Source organism: Muscardinus avellanarius (assembly GCF_963383645.1).
Source record: "Muscardinus avellanarius genome assembly, chromosome: 2".
Lineage (NCBI taxonomy): Eukaryota > Metazoa > Chordata > Mammalia > Rodentia > Gliridae > Muscardinus > Muscardinus avellanarius.
Window position 1 is genome coordinate 50,869,626 of NC_137787.1, and position 18,197 is coordinate 50,887,822.

The 18,197-nt window shown below is 37.8% G+C and overlaps 1 pseudogene across 1 annotated transcript; it reads left to right on the plus strand.

The window, feature by feature from the left end:
• Positions 1-16,479: 16,479 nt before the first annotated feature.
• On the plus strand, positions 16,480-17,347 carry LOC308259214 (small ribosomal subunit protein uS5-like; annotated as a pseudogene). The gene has a single exon. The product of its transcript is annotated as a small ribosomal subunit protein uS5-like (transcript).
• The last annotated feature ends 850 nt before the right edge of the window (positions 17,348-18,197 follow it).

Sequence of the window (18,197 nt, forward strand, 5' to 3'; positions counted from 1 at the left end):
CGGGTACATAAGGAAACTAAGCTACTTTTAAATTAATGAAGTTATGATAAAATAAAAGAAATATGATTATACATGCAGTAAAGTTTATGGAGTAGTTCATAGTAATGATTTCAGAAAACTTTCTGAATATCGTAGAGTAGCAGATAAACTCAGGCTTACTTTAGAATTCCTAATGATTGTGGAACACTTTTTGCTTTTGATAATTCAAAGTAAAAGAAAAGCACCTTAACTAGTGAGATCATGGACATCAACATTTATCATTCTAGTAGCATAATAATAATTTATACAAGCCTGTAGATGAGAGCATGAACAAGTTACTGGAAATCTTTTACTCTTCATCTATCGGTTCATTTCCTTCAACTTTCAATTCTGTTTGTGGCCAGGATCATGGCATCATATCTTTACTTCATGTTTTCTTTTCAGATTATGTTTTATTATAAACAAACAAGTAAAAGCCAACTGGCAGTTGCCATTTGATGTAGTTCGAATATTTAAATTTCTTGGTAAATTGTTTTGGAGCTCTTACATAAGGATTCTATTTTCTCTCCTAGTCAACTGAATGCTTGCTTCACTTCCTTTTCTGTTGCTAGAGAAAGAAGAAGAAAGAGACATATACGAGAAGACTAGGAGTGCCTTGTATTTCCTTTATGCATCCCCTGCTATCATTCGTGCTGCCGGATTCCCTATATCTATGCCAGACAGGCCGGGGAGATGGGGCAGACTTAGGAAGATCTGGATTTTTGCCTGGATGTTCTTCAAGTAGCTCCAGACCATTTGGCATGCAGTATGCACCTTGCCGCACTACATTACTGTGTTGAGAGTATTCAGGCTGTGGAAAACTATGCCTTCTGGCAGACTTTAATAAACATCACAGCAAGTCACCTGAGTTTCAGTGGGTTAAGTCTTATGAAACCATTCTGTATTGTATCTTCTATTGTGACTCATATATTACACTGTCACACATTTATGTAGACAATTTCCAATCTCTGAGTAATCACTGAATGAAATGGCAGGGTTCTCTCATTATGAATCACAAAAATGATTTCTTTCTCAGGGAAAGTTCTTCTGAGATAAGGCATGTTTTAGAATAATAATAAGGCTGTGAGATAATGATGGGGAAGCTTTGCTGTTTGATATTTTTATGTAAAATTTCTTTTTCTTTATTTGTGAGGATAATGGGTTTAATATTTTTAGATTTGTATATTTTATGGAAAATGTAAAAGATTATCATATTACAAGTATAATATTTATTAAAAGTATATAATCGGACTTCCGGGAAGATGGCGACCGAGAAAAGCGGGGCTTAAGAGCCCCGCTAACAACAAATCTCCATTACCACAAAATCAGCGCCTTTCATAGCCAGAAAACACCGTCACCAGTGAAACAAAAAATCACCAGGCTCCAGAGAGAACGCGGACTCAGAACAGAGCCACAGAGGAGATACACCGGCCTCGCGCCCGAGGACGCAGCAGACGCGGCTACTGCCTGAGGCACCGGCGAATTCACGGGATGGCTACAGCAAGCTGAGGTGAGCCACTGTGGAACAGCTAGGCGGGATTTCTCCGCGCAGAGAGCATCTAAAGCTCCCAGTGGCCGAGCTCAGCACACGCTGCAGGGATTCAGAGTAGAAATCAAAATCAAGAAGAAAAATGCCAGCCCCATAGCCGAGGGCGTAGCAGCGGCGCCATATTGCCACCGGCGGCAGCAGCAGCGAATTCAACGAGATGTACAGCTACATCTGCGTACTCAAGAACAGTGAGTCAAATTGCGGGCCACAGAGGAGAAATGCCAGTACTGTACTCCCTGGGACTTGACCCAGTAGGGGAGGGGCGGTGGCAGAGATATCACACCATAGGAGAACGTGCAACCTGGCACCCCCCCATAGTCTAAAGCAGCCTCTATCGACTCTCTGGGTTGGAGACTCTGATAAAACCCAGTAAAGGAGTAGTGGGGTCCGAGATACTACTGACTCGAGATCCAGAACACCTTAAGGGAAGTCATAGTGACCCAAGGGAAGAACCCAGAGAAGGCGCAAACTTCCGAAATCATGGGAAAGAGGAATAACACTGGAGCAATGACTGCCCACAACCCCACAACATCAGAACCTGATAAAACAGAAAATCAGAGATTTCTAGAAGATCAAATCAGGAAAATAACTGTAGAAATAATAGAGGTGCTTCGAAAAGAACTCAGAGAGAGCCAAAAAGAGATAAAGGATGCAATTAATGAAGTAAAGGCCTCAATTCAAAGCACAAACAACCGATTGGAACACATGGAGAACAGAATCTCGCTCTTAGAAGATGAGCAATCCAAAAATGAACGCATAGTTTCTAATCTAGAAAAAAATATCCGACAGCAGGAATCTGATATTGAAGAAATATGGGCCCATTTTAAGAGAGCTAACCTAAGAATAATTGGAATAGAGGAGGGAAAAGAAAGTGATACCAAAGGGATCAACAATCTCTTCAAAGAAGTAATAGCAGAAAATTTTCCAAACATAGAGCAAGAGGTTGATACACAGGTCCAGGAAACTTATAGAACTCCCTTTATACAGGATCGGAGAAGAGGATCCCCACGCCACATAATTTTCAAAATGACCAATGTGGAAGCCAAGCAGATAATCTTAAAGGCAACAAAAACAAAGGGCCAAGTGACATTCAGAGGCAAACCAATTAGGATCACTCCAGACTTCCCAAACCAAGTCATGAGAGCCAGAAGGGCTTGGAGTAACATATTCCAAACTCTGAAAGAAAACAACTTCCAGCCAAAAATGTCCTACCCAGCAAAACTTTCTATCAAATTAGATGGAGAAATAAGAAGCTTCCATGACAAACAGAAACTGAAGGAATTTATGTCTTCAAAACCAGCACTAGAGAAAATACTCAAAGAGATTAACTACAAAGAAGAAATAGGTAACACACACCAGAACCAGAGAAACAAGAGTTTCCATCCAACAGACAATTAAGATTGGTTATCTGTGGAGATTCATTATTTATGTTAGTCTTTTACCTATCTCTAAGTTGTATTGTTTGCCTTTATTGTTGTTAATTTTTAGGATTTCTAGTTGGAATATTAATATACCTTCAGATATAGCAATTGGAAATATTTTATCCCATTCTATCAGTAACTGTTAACTCTGTTTACATTGTCTTTGGATATACAATTTTTTTATTTTTTTATTTTTTAGGGAGTCTGTATACTCCTCTGTTGCCTGTGTCACTGAAATCATAACCAAGAAATCACTGTCAATTTCAATGTTGTGAGGTTTTATGACCCAGATTTTCTCCTAAAAGTTTATAGTCTTAAGATTTGTATTTAGGTCTATTATCTATTTTGAGTTAATATTTGTATATGGGATTAGGTAAGGGTCCAATTTTATTCTTTTCCATGTAATTATTATTCTTTAACAATATTTAGTTAAAGATTATCATTTCCACCACCAAATGTTCGTGGAAACCTTGTCAAAAATAACTTGACAATATAGGGAAGAATTTAGCTCTAGGCTTGTATTTAACTCCAATAGTTTATATATCTGCCTTTAGAATAGTACTACACTGTTTCAATTATTGTAGCTTTATATGGTTTGAAATCAGAAAATATATATCTTCTAGCTTTGTTCTTTTTCAAGATCGTTTTGGGTACCTAGACTCTATATTCCATATTAGGATAGATTTTTTTTTCTGAAAAATAAATATATAAATATATGATAGTTTCACCTAAAAAATAGAAAAAAATATTCTCTGGTAAGAAAGAAAGCAAAAATAAATATTGAAATGTTATCTTTAAGTCATCAAAAGCTTGGTATCAGACAAATGAAACTGTTATGTGAAATTATCATTTTTAATTTCAGATAAATTGCCATAATACTAGATGTCAACTACTAAGCCAAGCATGGGAGGGAGGGATACGGAGAGAATGGGGTGGGGATTGGGTGGGGGCTGACTGGGAAAAGTGTGCATGTATGTCTACATAAGTATGTATCCTACTATGATGTATGAATACAGTGCACCAATAAAATAAAAAAATTGTTTAAATAAAAAAAAAGTATATAATCAAAAGTTTAGGTTGTAGCAGTATGTTAGAATGTTTCTACCTCTGAAAACATCTAAAAATATGCTAGATGCATACTTATAAGAATGTCAGATCTTTGTATTGACAAACATCACTACAGAAAAAGATGTCAGGAGGAAAATGATTGCTAAATTTCTCCATTGATTGATTGATTGATTAATTGATTGATTGATTCATTCATTCATTCATATTAATCCAGAATATATTTATAACCTATAATGTCAAAAATTGAACAAGGCATTAGATACAACCATAGTGAATTTTGAAGGAAGGCACCACAGTGAATGATATAAAAATTCAGTGAGTTTAAATTTTTCTTAACAGAAAAAATAGTTCTTTCCAGAATATAGAAGAAGCAGCTGATTGACCATTTGTATCTTACCACATTCTTAAGATGAGCTATATGTTTTATATAAATTTAAATTGTTTATATCTGTACTTTTGTGATACTAAGGATTAAACTCCATTCTACCTCTGAGTCACATCTCCAGTTCTATTTTTTTGGAACAAAGTCTTGCTAAGTTGTCGAAGGTCTTGCTAAGATTCTGAGGCTGTCCTCCAATCAGTGATCCTCTTGTCTCATACTCCTAAGTAACTGGAATTACAGATGTGCACCAACATGTCCATTTTAAATTGCTCACGTTTCATATCTTAATTCCAAGTCAGTCAATCATTCTGGAATATATAGTAGAATAAAAAATACAATGGTACTAGTGATTATAGCAAAACTTTATTTTTCATTTTGAAAGCATGATGAGATATTTCACAGTGTTAGAAAGAATAGACTAAGAAGAATTTTCAATCAGTGGTGAAGACTCTAATCTGCTGAATGAGTGGTAGAAAGTATATGTAGACAAATAATCTTTTATAATTTTACTAGATTCGAAGGTCTACCACATCTTTTTTCTAATATTCTAGAAAATGAGTATCATTTTCTTTGCATTTAAATAAAATAAAAAGGCCCCTTTTCATAAAAATATAACATATCTAAGTTGGTAAATGTCCTTGGAGACTATTTCACCTCCCAAGGCAAAAAATTACAGTGGATAATGTTGAACCGATGGGGGGGCTTCATTCAAGGCCATTGCAATAGAGAAGAGTGACTCCATTTACACACAGAGTGGGAGTGTTTTTAATATTTGCTACTTGACGTCACTCAAAGGAAAAGTAAACTTTGCATCTTTGTGTCAGAAGGTAGCCTTGAAACTTAGATCAAAGAACCCACTAAAGTTAGGCTCCTACCAGTCTACAGGGACTGGAAGATGGAGTGCTATATTCCCTGATGATTAGATTTCAAAGGATGGCTTCCAAGTCTTTAAGGAAGATATTCCTGGGTTGCCAAACTTGCAAGCAGCTTTTAAAAAAGATCTCAAAGGAAAAATAAAAATTTTCTAATTATAAATTTACTGAAGTAGACTTTAGTAGAATGAGAAAAGGGAAGGAAGAAGGAGTGTTTCCATGGTTAGGTCCCCTGGACGTTTCAAGGCTTAGGGTGAGAGAAAAGTCAAAGGCTTAGAAGCAGGAAGTGAACTGTTCAAAATTTAGTTTAGAGCCAGGCGTGGTGGTGCACGCTTGTAATCCCAGCGCTTGGGAGGCTGAGACAGGAGGATCACATGTGTTCAAAGCCAGCCTCAGTTACTGAGTGAGGCTCTCAGCAACTTAGTGAGACCTCGTTTCCAAATAAAGTATAAAGTAGGTCTGGGAGTATAGCCCAGAGGTAGAAAAGCCCCTGGGTTCCACCCCCAGAACCACACACACAAAAAAAGTTTAGTTTAACTGAGGAGAAACTAAGTTTTTATTGGTTAGCTCCATGATATTAAAGGTAAAGAAAATGAGAACCAAAGGGAGGTTAAACCTTGGTCATTTGGTCACGTGTATGACAATTAGTGTGAAAAAATTAGGCTAATCATTATAAATTCCCAACTTAATGCTACAATAAGAAAATAGTTTCACAATCACTTTTAATTTCACAGCTTTATTAAGATATTGCTGATATTAAAACTACACATAAACATGAACAATTTGATGGGTTTTGATATATGCAAATAAGTATATCATCATCAGCATCATGGTAGTAGATGTATCCGTCACCTTCTTGTTTTGTAAGAATAGGTAACAAGAGATCCACAATTCACAAATGCTCAATTCACAAACAATATTTCCCAGTAAAATTAATTTTAATTTAATTCTACTGTGCTGGGGATTAAAACCATTTCTTTTTTGCTCCTAAATATGTAGAAAACAGATATAAAATGATCTATTGCTAGAAAACTTTAAAAGGGAAGCAAATAACTTTATTCCCATGGTAAATGAAAAGATGCAATAGATAACATTTTAAATTTGCACAGCAAATTATGGACAAAGAGATTGCAACCAGTGATACTCATCCATTAATATAATCTTTAAGTTTTCAAAACCTTTTCCTTGATTAAGTGAAGTCAGATGATAAATAAATGAGAAGTCAGATCAAAGTGTAAGAACTTGAATTGCATCTTATCCTAAGTATTTCTAATGGTCAACTGTAAGAACGAAAAGAAACAAAATCCATTACTATGTGAAACAAACTTCTTAGCATAAATATCAAGTCTCTTAGCAACTGTAATCATTTTTATACATCTATTAATGCATTATAATCTCACATCATAATATGATTCATAGTGATAGTGACCTACATACACACAGCAGTTGGTGGGCTTTCTCCCAACCATAATCCTTTTAATCATCAGATTAAGCTTATGTGGAGTTGTCAGTGGTTCAATAGTGGAAATTTAAATGTTAGACGACTCTTTATTGGAAGTCGGTTTTAGCTGAAGAATTAATATAAGTAATAATTATCTATTAATTTATGTAAAGTACCATCATAAAACTATACAATTATTAGAACCACGACCTCAAGAATTATCTAAAATCTCTTATTGGAAAATTACTTTATTAAATAATTCTTTAGGGTTTGTTTTTAATAATTATCTAGTTTAACGGTAAAACTTTTAGAAATGCCTTTGAAAATTACTTACATAGCAATATCTCTGTCTCAGTATGTGCTATCAATTCAATGAGATGAAGGTCTTATGACTCAATTGTGGTAGAAATAAAAAAAAGTTATTTTGAAGTCATTCCAGCCCAGCACACTGATGCATACCTGTAATCCCAGTATTTGGGAGGCTGAGACGGTAGAATCATAAGTTGGAGGACAGCCTCAGAAGTAGGGAGACTCTCAGCAACCTAGCAAGATTCTTATTCAAAACAAAAAATAAAATAGGGCTGGGGGTGTATCTCAGAGGTAGAATGCCCCTGTATTCAATCCCCAGTAACACACACACACACACACACACACACACACACACACACTCATATATACAAAAGAATTAATTCTATAGCTCTATGACTGACAAGATTAACCTTATAAAAATGAGCAAGTAATATAATATAAAATATAATTTGACTCTTCTGTACTCAGAAAAATATAAATGAAGATGATTTGGGGGAGTATTGCAGTGCAAATCCAGTCTGCAGCTTTGATTTCTGTTGTTTTTCTATGAGAAGCATTCTGAACAAATGGAAAATTTCTTGGCGTGTTCTCTTAAAAATTCCATCTTTATGGCATTTTTAACCAATTAATAAACATTATTCTTTCAACCTTGCCATTGTTTTTTTTAAAGAGTTATCTAAACTCTGAAAGCATAGCTAAGTATTTTTATTAATCACCTTGTTTCTAAGGAGATAAATGGAGAACCAACCGACATAAAAAATCCTAGAGATTCATCAATTGTTCATAATTGAAGCAAAAGTAATACTGTTGCAAAAAGAATCTTAAAGATATTCTAAGTCACTTTAAAAATTTTAGAGGCTTTCTCATGCTATAGGGTAAGCAAAACAAAACAAAAAGACAGGAGACAGAGTTTTGTTTTGTTTTGTTTTTTTCACTCCAGTAAAATCTAACAAAGTCAAGCTGTAACTCAGTCCTTGGCTCCACTATCCTGGAAGGGAGGTTGGGAACTATGGTCTTTCCAGGTACCAAGGAGAGAAAAAATGTGATTAACACCTACCATTGAATTTATCATGGACTCCCAGAGTTATAGTCTTCCTTAATTTTACCACCTAAATCATGTCATGAAATTAATATTTATTAAATATTCATTGTGAAGACTTTCAGTACAGTTACATAGAACATGATTATTTACAGTAGTTATAATATTTGTATTTACAATAATTATAATATTGGTATATATTCTACACAGTTATAAAATATGATTTATTTGATGTTTTTCAGGATTTCTACCAAACCATTTCATCATGCTATTCCTCTTAAATATGAAGCCCTAGTTGCTAACATTGAGCTGCATTCAATTCATGGCTATATACAAGGATGAGTATTATGAAAATCAACATTCTAGGCATTATTTAAAGATAAATTAGTGGCTCCGTACTAAATATATAACTAGTAAGAATGACATGCTTTTACATGTTTGTGTTAACTCTAATAATGGCTTATTCCACTATGTCATGAGTAAGACTCAGTTTTCCATGAGAATAATTTCCACTTGCAGGGTTTAACTGGGTAGTTTATATGAATACACTTTCTGAACATGTGGAATATAATCCTTTCATAAATATGATTATGTTCATCTTGAATAAAAGTGTAACTTTTAAAAGACATTCTTTCTGGGCAGATAACTGAGATAAATCTTTGAATAATTTATTACCTTCCTTCATAAAGCATTTCAGAAATAGCTTAGTATAAGGCCACTCTGGGTAATACTTAGCAAGTCTAAAACTCGCCTATTCAGTTCTCCTGGGGACAGATACGATTGGAAACTTAGAATTTTTTTTCTGTTACTGGGATTGAATCCAGAAACATTCTACCTCTGAGTTGTACTCCCAATCCTATTTACTTATTCATTTATTTTTTATTTTGAAAAGGGTCTTACTAAGATCTTGAGGCTCAGCATGAACCTGCAATCCTCCTGTCTCAGCCTTCCAAGTACTGGGATTACAGGTGTGCACCACCATGCCTGACTGAAATTTTATTATTTTGAGGGGAGGGAAGGGGAGAGTTAGGATTTTGTCAATTCTATAGATATATTATATATGAATCTATAATCTACTCTTTTGCCTTTTATTCAAATGTCAAAACTCTGGGATTTTGGAGGTATTTCTAAGCATATATAGTCTTATTTTTCTATGCATAAGTGAGCAAGAAGTAATTTTTGATTGGCTTAGGAGCAAATTCAAATATAGCATGAACCCATCAGGTGGCAGACTCTTATTTTGTGTGTGTGGTACTGGGGACTGAACCCAGGGGCATTCCATCTCCATTCAAATCCCAAACCTTTTATTATTATTCTTTTTCTATTTTGAGACAGGTTTTAAGTAGATGCTGAGAATCTTGCTACATTGCTGAAGCTTTCCTTTAAACCTGCAATCCTCCTGCCCTAGCTTCCCAAGTCCTGGAATTACAGGTGTGTGTCATTATGCCTGGTCAGAAGACTCTTAAGTCACCTTTTCCATGTTATTTATGTTACTTCCATTATGTCTTATAATATATTAAAAATTTGGCCTGAGGTTCTATTCAATTACCCTCTTAACTCAATTTAAAGCTGAATGAAATACACAGTGACACTGTAATAATAAAACTCTCAATGCCATTTTTTTGAAATTTGATTCAGTAGGTGGACCTAAAATACACCACAGGGCCTAATAATTAGTGTGAACCGTGTCCAAAGTGGATGCTGTGCTTTCCTAGATTCCTGCCCCGGTGGTTGTGAGAATCTCTCTTTACCTCTATTTCTTTGTGTACACACGTGTGCTTTGACAGGCATCCAGAGAATTTCCACAGCAGCAGATGGTCTATGCACAGCTTCCTCAAGCATAAAACAAAATCCTGTACTTGCTGTCAGGACCTTAAATTGCACACAGTTTTGATTACCTTCATCTTCTGGATTTGCTATAGAGATTCAAATGAGAACTATTTGGAGAAAATAATGAAGAAAACACAATAAATTAAAAGGGCTAGCATTTAGGTTAAAACTAAGTCTAATGTAAAAAGTCACTGAAACTATCTTTGCTTATCATCAACACTATTTTCCATGACCTCTGATAATCTTAAGCAGTACTTAGTGAGTGTATTTTTACTTAATCAAACAGAAAAATATACTGGGGGTATTTTTCCCCAAATAGCATAATACAGCAAACCATAAATATTTATCTTCTAAATTTAAATTTCATGTGATTTATAAAGATTACAACAAAGGGAATGGAACTAATCTAAATCCACAGTACATTAAATTGACAATCTACTTGTAGTAATTTGTAAGTAGTATTTGCATTACACACATTTGTTGTGCAAGATATTTCTATCTAGATATTGAGATAGTGGCAGTTCAGATTTGTGGATGTTTGAAGAGTTTTATATGCAGAAGGAACAGAAAGAATAATATATAAACCTGCTGAACTTAAAGTGTTTATTTTTTTAACTTCACTTTCAGTTTCTAGCTTTTCACTTCTCCCTCTCTCAACATACCTTGAAATGCTATAGACACACTAGAAATGTGGCTCTAGGTAAGAAATTGTTTCCAAGGGAAAAGAAAGTTATGAGGGAAATGTTTCAGAAATGAGGGTGAGACTTTGAAGGTAAGTGAGCACTTGGTTCTCCACTCTACATGAAGTTTAATCCTTGCCCACAAAACCCTGGTCTAAGTGCAAGTCCACACTCCAGTGGAGGGCTTGCTTTTCCTGGTCATCACACTTTCATTGTAGTATGTGGGAATTGCTACAGTAAAAACACATGCCTTTATGAGTCTTCATTGGGTTCTTACTGTTTCTAGGACGAGTTTTAAACTTTTTAAATTTCACAAGGGATGTAATGGAAGAAAAGACTTGCAATCTAAGTGATCCCTTAAGCTTTACAGCTCCATTTTCACTACTACTAATGAGAGGAGTGCATGTAATGTTTGGTGCATGGTCATTATGGTCAGTGTGTAATAAATCCTAAAGTGATGCTATGGTTAGGACCTTAGCTGGCCCTCCAAAGCTCATGTATTAAAGGCTTGGTTTCTAGTTGATGGTGCTCTTGAGATGAAAACTTTAGGAGGTGAGACTGGGGTATGTTCATCCTGTCCCTTGCCTTTCTCTTTTTCTGCTTCCTGGACACTATGAGATGACCAGCTTTGTGGTACTATCTTGTCCCCACCATGCTGTTCTGTCTCAACACAGGCCCAGAGACAGTGAGTCAAGTACCTGATCATAGACACTGAAACCTCTACAGCTATGAGCCAAAATAAATCCTTTCTCATAAGCTGATTTATCTCAGGATTATTTTTTATGAATCACATGACGGTTATGCCTTTGTCTCCCTGTGCTATGTTAAGTGATTTCTACAATTCTATATCTTTCCTTTTCTATGTTTAAATTAAAATTAAAAATTTTAGATAGGGCTTCAAAATGGTGACTGCGGAACACAGCACTTCTCAGTAGCTGAAATAAATAAAGTTCAACTACCTAGAAGGTAGCGTCTTAACCAACAAAATAAATATATCTCAGGAACCAAAACAGATCCAGGAACTGTGGTGAAAGGAATCCATAAACCCTGAACTGTGAGATCCACTGCAAAAAAAAAAAAAAAAGTTAATGCATCGAATCTGCTGCAGACACTAATGGGCCGCGCTCCAGTGCCAGCATGGGTTGCCCGCCCAAACCGCAATCCTGAAACTGAGTGAGACCGTGGCAAACTAACCCAAGAGTTTGAAAACGGGCATAGAGCTCCAACATCTTAAGCAGCGAGTGGTGCCTGAACCAGAAGCCTGTGTGCTCACCAAAAGCGGAACCGGAGTGTCACAGTGAGTCCTCCAGACACCTAGATCAAGGAAGCCAGGTATCTGAGTGTATCCAGAAAAGCTGTGGGTCTTAGCATGCGCCCCAGGTTGGGCACTAGCCCTGGGCACCTGTCCCCCTCCCCAGGACCCAGAACTATCCTTGTGTGCCCTGCCCGTGCCCCAGGACCTGTACTAGTTGTCTGTGCCACCCGCACCCCTAGACTTGGCACTCACCTTGTGTGCCTAGCCTGTGCACCCTGCTCGAGCCCTAGTGTTAACCAAATGGGCCTGCTCGCTCCCCCGGATGGCAATAGCTGTGTGCGCCCCACCTGCACCCAGAGACTGGGAGCTATCCTTGGGCCCCAGTCCACGCACTGGTTCCAGCACTAGCCATGTATGCCCGCTTCACACCCTGGGACCTAGCCCTACCCTCGTGCGCCCTGCCTGAGCCAGAGACCAGTGCTAGAACCTGCAATATGCTGCATCCCCGGCTCCATCTGGGCCCACCCCGCACACCTGATCCACCTCTGGCTGTCTGCACCCACCCTGCAGTCAGAGACTCGGAGCCCAGCCCACGCCCTGGGTCTAGCTCTAGCCCTGTGCACCCTGCCCAGGACCAGGCACTAGGCATCTGTGCCCACCCACGGCTGGGTCCAGTGATAGCAGTGGACCCAGCCCACATCCTGGGAACTGGCAGCACTCTGGTGGTAATTGTGTGTGCCCCGGGACCTTACAGCAACCCTTTGCCCAGGGTGCATCTTGGGACCCCATGGGCTAGCCCAGTTAGAATTTCCAGAGACACAGGAAAAGTCATCAAGACTCAGTACCTGCACAGGGCCTCAGGGGGAAATCAAAACTATGCTGAGATTCCATCTAACCCCAATCAGAGTGGTAAGCATAAAGAAATAAAAACAACAACAATTGCTGGTGAGGATGTGGGGAAAGAGGAACTCTTTTATACTGTTGGTGGGAGTGCAAAGTAGTTCAGCCACTATGGAGATCTGTGTGGAGATTCCTTAGAAAACTGGGAATAGATCCACCATTTGATCTGGCTATACCACTCCTGGGTATCTTTCCAAAGGGGTTGAAATCAAAGAACTACATTAACATATGCATACCCATGTTCACAGCAGCACAGTTTGTAATAGCCAAAATATGGAACCAACCTAGATCTCTATCAACAGATGAATGGATTGGAAAACTATGGGAAATACACACAATGGAATTCTATTAAGCTATAAAGAAGAATAAAATAATAGCATTTGCAAGAAGATGGAGGGAACTGGAGAACATAATATTAAGTGAGATTAGTCAAGCACAGAAAGAGAAGGGACATATGTTTTCTCTAATATACCCAAGCTAGGGAGTAGTGGTAATACCAGAGGGACTCCAGATGATGGAGGGGAATTCTCAGCAAAGCTAGAATGGAAGGATAGGAGAGGAAGAAAGCTGAGGTTGTTCAATGGAGGAGCTACATATAAATATGTGTAATAGTATAAATATAACATGATTAACCTGGACACTCTTTATTAGGAGGGGGGAAGGGAAATGGTGGGGAAGAAGGTATGAAGCACAATCTAAATGTACACCATTTTCAAAATGTTCCACATATAAATAAAATGAAATATAAAAAAATTAATGATTATATTTTAACTCTAACACTTCTTCATTTTTCCATGATTCTTTTTATTTCTTTCTTTTTCTTTTTTCTTTTTCTTTTTCTTTTTTTTTGGTGGTACTGGGGTTCCTGGAAACCCTTCTACCTCCGGGCTACAGGCCCAGGCCCATTTTTATATTTTTATTTGGAAACAGGGTCTCTTAAGCCAGTGAGGCTAGCTTCGAACCTGTTTGATCTTCCTGTCTCCACCTCCCAAGCACGGGGATTACAAGTATGTGCCACCACGACCGGCTATTTCTTTCTATTTTGTTTAATAAGTTTTGGGGGGTTTTTTCTTCCATGGTTTATAACCATCCGTTTATGCGTTTGAGTTTCCTTAAAATGTTGGTCAGACTGGTCTATGTAGTTAAATTTCTTTTGGATTGTATACTTAACTCTGATGTGGATGTTTTATTGCCATGATTTTTACTATTATACTTGCTCACATTTTTTAACTAGTAAGTTTTGTGGTTACTTTAATACAATAAATTTCTAAGTTGGGGATAATATAAAAGGGGGAGGTGTTGAGTCTAAGGAAGGGCAGTAGTAGCTTCAGGAAACAATTAGGAGATGTTGAATAAAAATGATTATTTTTTCTGAAGAGGGGGCAGTAAGCCAATAAATTTGGGAGTCTATGCTTAGTTCAACTCTGCCAACCAAGTCAAACCAATATTTCATTATCTGGCTCTGTCTGAAGCTAATTTTAAGAAGAGGGAAAGCTCTCAGCTCTACTCCTAGTCATGTGTCTTAGTTTCATCATTTTACCCATAGTTTTTTGTCTGTCATAATTTTACTCAGCAGATTAGATTGGGGATAGTTTGGATTTGCCTTTCTTAAAGACTGTTGTCCCAATCATGACTCTTCCCATCTATTTGCATGAGGCTCTGAGCCTGATTACAGTCCATCTCTCTCTTGACATAATACTGATGCTTATTATCACACTAGAAATAAACCTGGGATGTTGCCTTCTCTTAATCCATAGATAAAAACACATGCTGCAACACATGCTTTGTCAGTCCCTTGAGGCATTTAAGCATTATTTAGTTTATGAAAAACAAAAATACTGGTTTCGTGTTTGAGCCCAATTAAGTTTTGTTTTTTCTTTCGTCTACCATTTTTTTTTTTCATGGTGTAGATGTAGGTGCCTTAAAGCATGAACTCACAATTATCTAAACTGGAAGTTGCCTATCTCACATCTTTACTTTAATTTTATTTAAAAAATTAAAAAATTTATTGGTGCATTGTAGTTATACATCTTAGTGGAGTACAAGATGGTAGAGGCTTACATGCACACATCACTCATTTAGTCTTTCCCCAATTCCTCCTATTCCCTTTCCCTCCCTCCTTTTATGTTTGGCTCAGTGATTGGCTTTGATATGTTTGTGAATGTACATCATGTACATTAGGAATAACTAATTTCTTCTCTTGTTGCTCAGTTCTTGCAGGCAGCACCCTTGGTTTCCTTCTGGGCTGTATTTGTTTCCTGCAAGGCATAATTCTGAGATGGATTGGGTGCTGAGGTCATAGTTGCTCATCTGGGTTAAGCTGGGTTCAAGAAACTGCACCTCCTGTGCTAGTGTGGTGAAAGGTCTATGGGGTCCTAGAAACAAGGATATTCAGGAGTATCTGACTCCTAGGTCACTGTGAGTTCAATTAATAGCTCTCTTCTTAAGGACCCTGCTATATCAACCTGGGCTCTGGGTGTTGGTGGGAGGGGATGTAAGTTTCAACTCCAAAGCAAGGGTGCTGTGCACACTCCAGGTTGCTTCCCTACCTGAGCTGCAAGACTGTGACAATGGTGAAATTTTCTAATAACTAGGATTGCTGGCATCCACATTGATAGAGTTTCTTGAGACTCTCCTCTTCATCCTTTCTCATGTAAAGGAAACATCCTTGCTCCCTAGCTGGAGACCCAGGCTGCCAGTTGTAAAGTACTTCACTCTTCTTCCTATGATGTCATTCCAGGACCACGGTGCCTACAAAGTCTGTCTCTCCTCATGGTCACTCATATGTAAATGCAGCTCTCCACCTGGTGCATGGTCCTTTCTTGTGGAGGAGGAGATGTGTTCTGGGCACCTCTAGTCAGCCAGCTTGGATTTCTCTCTGACCTCTTCTCAGTTCAGAGGACTGCATTTAAAATGCTAATCATAAAGTACTGCATTTAAAATTATTATAAAGTATCGCTTAATGAGACTACTCAGAAAGGAAGTGCTCTCCATTTAATTCCAAATTAAGACACTGAGTACAGTGTAAAAGGAGTTATATCCTTTAGCTCTATCTTTTGGTTATTTGGAAAGTCATAATAATGAGATCAACAACTCATACCAATTAGTATTATTGCATTCATTATTAGTAGTAATTTTGTTGTCAACAATCTTTTATAACAAAAAGAAATCCTTTTCATTACCATTAGTTGTGAATCTTCTTGAGGATAAATATCAGAGACTTGTTTTCTCTGATCCCGTCTTACCTAACACAGAGGTAAACACAGACATAGAGAGACTTTCTAAAGTGAACCATAACTTTCTGAGATAAAAGAATTTAAATATCATTTAGTTCAACTTTTTATTTACACATGAATAAAGTTGTGCTTGGTAAAATTAGATGATTTGCATAATTTTTCACAGCTAATGAGTAACAGGCAAAAGCTGTCTTGTTTCTATTATCAAATTAGAAGTTTCTAAATCCTAAAAATTAAGAATTATAAATTTTCCATGCTACATCACACAAGGTAAAATGCCAGAAAGTCTTGCTCATAAAATTTCTGAAAAATTAGTTAATAGTTATGAGCCCAGAAAATTAAAAAATAGTAATCTAAATGTTATTTTGTGGCTATTTTTGTTCTATTAATATTAATATATCACCAACTGCCTTCAACCACAAAACATTGACTATTTTATTGATGAATAAAATTTAGCTTCTTCTCCTGGAAAACACCAAATGGCAGATGACACCGGTGCAGCGGGAGGGCCCGGAGGGGCCGGGGGCCCAGGCATGGCAGGCCGTAGCGGCTTCCGCAGAGGCTTCGGCAGCGGCCTCCAGGGTCGCGGTTGGGGTCAGGGCCGTGGAGCTCGCGGGGGCAAAGCTGAGGACAAGGAGTGGATTCCCGTCACCAAGCTTGGTCGCCTCTTTAAGGACATGAAGATCAAGTCGCTGGAGGAGATCTATCTCTTCTCCCTGCTCACCAAGGAGTCTGAGATCATCAACTTCTTCTTGGGTGCATCACTCAAGGATGAAGTTTTGAAGATCATGCCTGTGTAGAAACAGACCCGTGCTGGCCAGCGGACCAGGTTCAAGGCGTTTGTCGCTATTGGGGACTACAACGGTCACATTGGCCTGGGTGTCAAGTGCTCTAAGGAGGTAGCCAAGGCCATCCGAGGGGCCATCATCTTGGCCAAGCTCTCCATCGTCCCTGTGCGGAGAGGCTACTGGGAGAACAAGATCGGCAAGCCCCACACTGTCCCTTGCAAGGTGACAGGACTCCGTGGCTCTGTGCTGGCATGCCTCATCCCTGCCCCCAAAGGCACTGGCATCGTGTCAGCCCCTGTGCCCAAGAAGCTGCCGATGATGGCTGGGATTGACGACTGCTATACCTCTGCCAGGGGCTGCACTGCCACTTTGGGCAACTTTGCCAAGGCCACCTTTGATGCCATCTCAAAGACCTATAGCTAGCTACCTGACCCCAGGCCTCTGGATAGAGACAGTGTTTACCAAATCTCCCTATCAGGAGTTCACAAAACCTCTTGTAAAAACCCATACCAGAGTCTTTGTGCAGAGGACCCAAGCTCCAGCTGTGGCTATGACATAGGATTTTCATACCACAAAAATAAAGTGAATGGAACTTTTAAAATAAAATAAAATAAAATAAAATTTAGAAAAAATATAAACTTGTCTTTTTTCTCACTATGTCTTTAGGTATTATATTTTGCAAATAATTCAATTTTCTAACCACTTAATCATTTTGCAAAATTAAAAATATAAGTGTACGTCCACTTTTACAGTTATTGTTTAACAAGGACTCAATTTGTTTTCTATTACATACAACTAGAAAACTGAGCAAAATATACAAGATAAAATAACAAAATAAACAAAAGGTTTTTTTAAACCTTGAACAATAGGCAGCATGGGATCAAGGACTCTAATAGAAAAGAAACAGAAGAAATAACCTTATAATTGGCCCTTGTTTTGTATTGCTGGGAGCAGTTTCCAGATAATAGGATACGGAATGGATCCTAAGCATAGCCCGGTATTCTCCCTGAGTTGAATGGACAAAATGGAATTTGAAAATGTGAAAGTGGTTAGAATTTACTGGTGTAAGATTAAAAAGATGAAAGTTGCATAGAGAAATTCTAGAGACATGCAGGAGGGTCCTCTTTAGTGATTTTATGAATATTGATCTGTACATTCTTTAGCAAAAACCACTGAGCCTAATGTTTAGTAGGTTGAAAAATTGCCAAAACTCACATGGCTGGAAATAAAGTTGCTACTAGACAGAGAAGATGTTGTGTAGTCTTCTGTGAGGTATCACCTTGGTAGAAGAGGTAGGTTGGCCCTATTATGCTAAATGCTGCTCTACAAGTAACCTAAAAATGCTTAAAAGATGGATACATGCACCAAACTTCAAGAAACGTACATGAATAACCAAATAAATAGATGCA